The sequence below is a fragment of the Marmota marmota genome, unplaced genomic scaffold, assembly GCF_001458135.2.
Source record: "Marmota marmota marmota unplaced genomic scaffold, marMar, whole genome shotgun sequence".
NCBI lineage: Eukaryota > Metazoa > Chordata > Mammalia > Rodentia > Sciuridae > Marmota > Marmota marmota.
Genome location: NW_025999842.1, coordinates 63,265,830 through 63,271,829, shown reverse-complemented (window position 1 = coordinate 63,271,829; position 6,000 = coordinate 63,265,830). Strand labels below are relative to the sequence as shown.

General features: G+C 38.6%; 1 protein-coding gene across 6 annotated transcripts in view; it reads right to left on the bottom strand.

Moving 5' to 3' along the window:
- Sash1 (SAM and SH3 domain containing 1) overlaps positions 1 to 6,000 on the bottom strand; it is an 899,535-nt gene that overhangs the window by 50,468 nt on the left and 843,067 nt on the right. The gene's annotated exons all lie outside the window — the stretch shown is intronic.

Below are 6,000 nucleotides of genomic sequence, written 5' to 3'. Positions count from 1 at the left end.
GGAAGGGGGAGGGGAGAAGAGGAGAAAGGGGAAGGGGGAGGGGGAGAAGAGGAGGAAGGGGAAGAGGGAGGGGGAGAAGAGGAGGAAGAGGAGGAAGAACAAGAGGAAGAGGAAAGGGAAGGAGAAGGAGAAGAAGACAATGACAATTGAGTAAATCTCGCTGCTGAAGAGGGACAATGTCATGGGTTCCAACTTTAGAAAGTGCCCAATAGCTTTAACAGATGCTCACAGAAACATCTTAGAACAGGGGGGATTTTAGTTGAGACCTTCACAGTCCTCAATCAAGGAAACACTTAAAATAGCCTTTTGTAAAAAGTAAAAGAAGTGGCCACGTGGCATTCTGTCTCTCTGCTACCCCAAACTTTCAACACAGTTCAACCACGTGGCTCTCACGCACCTCACACCAGGTTAGTGGCAATAATTACAGGCTACGGAGATGCACGTGGATGGAAGGCATTAGACTGGCACCACAGTTAACATCATACATTTTGCTGCACAGATATTTCCTAGTTCTACATCTCCCCAAATGCAAAAGTGACTTCACAAACACACTTCATCACAGTGAATTCACACCAGCAAAGAGCTCCAGGAACGCCGATGTTTAGGTGAACATGATTTCTATGAAGCGAAGTAAATGAACGAGGAGAATCAAATACGTGTTTACAACAGATTATTAAGAGCTCTCGTACTTTGTTGTCATAATATATTTTTGATACATTATATGTTTTTTAAAATAATTTAAATATCATCATAATCAAATGCTTGTAGTTTGGCATTTTTTGGAACGATCTTTTAGTGTGAGCATTTTCAATGATATTCAAGCATCGGGTACAGATCACCAACTCTTACCGACCAGCTTTGCAAAAGCATAAAAACCAATGATTTAGTAAGATTTACACCTTGAGTAAAAAATACTACACAACCTAGTAAAGCAGAGAGCATGATTTTTTAAAATGTTCTCTTAACAAGAAGTTCAATGGAACCACCAGACACCAAGTTGATAGATAGCATAAAGCAACAGCTCCTATAACCTTTCCCCTGGCAGAAGACAAATGAACATAAAATTACTAAAATAAATTAAAAGGAAAACATTAAACGTTCAATGTTTAACAAGGAATAAAGTGAAGGTCTCCACCAAAACCCCTGTTTAAAATGCTAGCACTCTCAACAGAAGTTTATTATTAATGAGAAGCAGCACAGAACAGATTCTCTTTTGGCAAAGAGAAAGCTATTTTTCACTTCCCCTGGTAACTATCTTTAGTACTTAACACTCTTGGAAAGTAGGAATGTGCCTATGGATTTATTGTGAGGCAACACGCAATTATCTAATGCCAGTTGTGGGGGTGGGGGAGCCTATGAAATCAGCACAAATGAAGTCCTAAGGCATGTCAGACATCAATATAGGCATTGAGGCTTGGTGACAAAGGCCTTATGATCCCCGAAGCTTTCATGGCCAGGGCATTCCCAACGAGGGCCAATGGGCTATTTACATCTCAGTATAGAAAGGAATCGATAGAAAGCTGAAAATTGCCTAATTCATGGCGGCAGAAGGAGGACACAGTGGGAATTATCTGAAATTAACTGCTTTGCTATGGAGACAAATCCAGAATAGTGAGAGGGAATATTCTGGTTGGGGAGGGGGGGTGTTCAAGCTAAGTCACCATAAAAACACAGTAAAGGCTAAAGTCAGGCAGGAACAGCAAGAGTCAGATGCATTAGGTTTGCAATCAAGTTCAAGCAAACCTCAGTGACAGTGGAGGTTGACTATAGTTCTAACAGCAAGACTCAATGGGTGTGTCTGCAGGAAGTCAAGGAGCCAAAGGCAAGAGGTAAAGAATACTGCTTCAGAAAACTCTCTCCATTAACACAGAGCCTCTCATCAGCCACATTCTCAGCTCTAAGAAAGAACATTCTTTTTTTTGATACCAGGGATTGAACAGGGATTCTTACCTACTGGGCCACATGTCCAACCATTTTTAATATTTTTATCTAGAGACAGGGTCTCACTGAGTTGTTTAGGGCCTCATTAAATTGCAGAGAGTGGTATTAAACTTGCAATCCTCCTGCCTCAGTCTCCCAAGCCACTGGGATTACAGGCATGCACCACCATTCTCAGCAAGAAAGGTCACTCTAGTGGAAGTTCGTACCCTCAGGGAGGGAGCACAGGATTATTTCTGGCCCTTCTTCCATGACAACAGGCTGAGTTTATTTTCCAGCCATCTATAGAGAGACAATTTGGTAAGAAGTTAATAATGGAAATGTGGACGTGGCATGTCAAAGGAGTGTGCACATGTGGGGGTGATTTTAGGCTCTGCACTAATGGGCAGGCTTTGTCAGGGCAAGACTGCCTCTTTCTCCTTCACCTTTGTACCCAAACATCTAGCAATATGACTGCTACATGGGAAGGGTTCCATAAATGTCTCCCAAATGAACGAACACAGAAATGCTCAAGAGAATAAAATGCCCAACCCTTAAGAAGAACCAATTTCATTCTGTGAATTTATAGCTAAGTGATGGCTATGATTAACCCCTTGAAAGGGGTCCAACAAACCAGAATGTAATAATTCTTCCTTAGCAGCTTGTACAAAATGCTTACAGCATTCAACATACATTTACTTTTTCCTAAATGAGACAGGCCTCTCTCTTTGCAGGCTAAGTATATGAGATTTTACTATGGTTCTCCTCTGTGTAGACAAAGTCTTCTAACTTACCCTGACTCAGACGTGTTAAATCAGGAGAGTATAAGTGGGTCTGATACTAAAGAGCCCACTTTGGACAAATGAGTCTCTGTTTTCTTGCCTGAGATGGGTTTGAATCACACCCATCCTTAGTTACTGTATTTATTCTTCAAGATTCTTTAGGTTCATGATTTAAATTATGTTAGTCTTTAGGACTTGGGATAAAAGACCAAAAAGGCACAATGAAAACCATAGACATGGTTCTTTTGATGACCTCATGGTCCCAGGACACAGGGCTGGCTGGCCTATGACACATTTATTATTATAAATGGTAACATCTCATTCTCTTTCACACAAAAGCTAACTGGGCAGGGCTTTCAATCTCATAATCCTTTAGCTGTAGTGGCAATCCGGTGCTTGTTTCAAGAAATCAGGGACAAGAAGGTAATGAGAGGGTTCTATTTACTTCTGATAAACCACCATTTGTTGCTTAGATGCAAAGAAAGGTAAAGATTCAATCTGTAGTTGCAAAACATAAAACATGCTCTTAAAGCAGCCAGGAAGCATGAGTGTTCAAATACAACTGTGTTGATTAAACATTTCAATGTGAGCTGGACACTGGGCTAGGTACTCAGTGGAGAGACAAAGAACACAAAATGCTTGTCTTGTTCACAGAGCTTGTGATTTCCAAGAAGCCAGGAAACATACAATGATTTCTGATACTCTAGAATAACGATTTAGGGTTGATGTATAAATCTACCTTAATAAAAGCACAGAACAGGAAGCAATGAATACACTTGAAGAAGGCCAAGGAAAGTTAAAGCTGGAACTGAGAGTTGGACTCCACCTTGAAGGATGCAGGGATTTCCACCAGGAAAAATTTGGAAGATATGTTTTAGGTAGCAGAAACTGCAGAGAGGTACAAAAGCACAAATAAAGTTGGTTCAGTTATGCATGCAGGGTCCAATGTGGCTGGAAGAGAGGGCACTGGGTGTGGGGATGAAGGATGAGATCAGAGAAAATGATTAAAGCCAGATCACACAGGGCTTTGAGTGGGCCAAAAAGTTTGGAATTCATCTTATAGAAATGGAAAACCTTTGGGCTTTTTCAAAGCACATGATTGCAAGAAAAGAGGTAGGCTTTAGAGAGATGTTTATCTATATGGGGCATGGACAAGAGGCTGTGGACCCAGAGGTAGAGCTGCTTCCAGATTTTGAGGAAGATATAAGCTAACAAGCAAAACAAAACATGTACATTCCTTCCCCACACAGTTTGATCATGGCACCATGAAATGTCTACTTGAAATTCTGGAGTTTCAATTCCTATAATCCCTTGAAACCCGTACTTTAAAAAGCACTGCTTTGGTCACATTAAAAACAGCACAGATAACAAAATTCATTGAAAGTGAAAAGGAAGCAGTCAGATTATGTCTTTTTGAAAATGATATAATCTTAGGTATAGAAAATCCTAAGACATACAAACACACACACCATTTAAAAGAAAAAAAAATATATACCCTCAGGAATAAACTTAACCAAAGAGGCAAGAATTAGACACTGAAAACTGCAAACATTGCTGAAAGAAATTTTAAAAGACCTAAATAAATGGAAAGATAGATTTATAGATTAAAGAACTTCATATTTTTCATATAACAATACATTATTTTCCTATAGATTCAATGCAGTTTTTATTAAAATATCAAGGACACATTTTTCAGAAATAGAAAAATCCATCCTAAAATTCATATGGAATCTCAAGGGACCCCAAATAGCTAAAACAATCTTTAAAAGAAAAACAAAATTAGAGATCTCATGCTTCTCAATTTCAAAACTGAACATAACACTGTGGTAATCAAAATAGTATGGTACTAGCAAAGTACAGATATCTAGACCAATAGAATAAAATAGCCAGAAACAAACTCTCACATGTATAGTCAACTAAAGGATGGCCTTTCCAACAAATGGTTCTGGAAGAACTGGATATCCACAAGCAACAGAATGAAGCTGGACCCATATATTATACTATATACAACATTTAAAATGGGTGAAAGACCTCAACTTTATAGCTAACAGCTATAAACAATTAGAAGCTGGGTACTGTGGTGCATGCCTGCAATCCCAGCAATTTGGGAGGCTGAAGCAGAAGAATCACAAGTTCAAGGCCAGCCTCAGAAATTCTGCAATACCTTGTCTCAAAAAAATAATAAGGGCTGGGGAAGTAGCTCAGTGGTAAAGCATCCCAGGGTTTAATCCCCAGAACCAAGAAAAGAAAAGAAAACTCAAGATGACATCTTCTTCACATTGGTTTTAGCAATAAGGCAACACAAGAAAAAATGATATTGGATTTCAAAATCAAAACTTTTGTACATCAAAGTAAAAAGGCAACTCACAGAATGGGAGAAAATATTGATAAATCATTATATGATAAGGGATTAACATCTAGGATATATAAAGAGCTCCTACAACCCAACAACAATAATACAATTTGAGAATAGGCAAAGGACTTGAACAGACATAAATCCAAACATATACAAATAGCCAGATAAACTTGAAAAGATGTTTAACATCCTCAGTCATTAGGGAAATGCAAATAAAAACCACAAATGAGATAACATTTCATGACCATTAGGATGACTATGATCAAAACAAGGGAAAAAAATTTTTTTTAAATGCGAGTGAGGAATGGTGAGAGAATTTGGAAACTTTGTGCATTACTGGGCAGGAATGGAAGATAGAGCTGCTACTATAGGAAAAAAGTATAGTGGTTCCTCAAAATAAATTAAACATAACTAGGTGTAGTGGTGCACACCTATAAACCCAGCTACTGTGGAGGCTTAGTTTGAGGCAGCCTGGGAAATGGAGTGAGGCCCTATCTCAAAATAAAAAATAAAAAGGGGTGGGGATGTACCTCAGTGGTTGAGCACCCTGGGTTCAATCCCTGCTACCACAAAAAAGAAAGAAAAACAAATAAATAGAATTACCATGTATGCTAGAAACTTTTACCCTAAACATGAGCCAGAAGAATTAAAAGCAGGGACTCAATGAGATACTTGGACACTAATGTTCATAGCATCATTGTTTACAACAGCTAAAAGGTGGAAACAACTCAAGTGTCCATCAATGGATGAATGGATAAACAAAATGATACATAAATACAGTGGTACATTATACATCCCTAAAAAAGGCATAAAATGAGAAACATGTTACAGTGTGGATGAAACTTGAAAAAAAAATTATTGTGGCTTAAAGTAACCATACACATGTGGACAAATGCATGATTCTATCTCTATGAGGCACTTAGAGTAGTAAAATTCACAGAGACA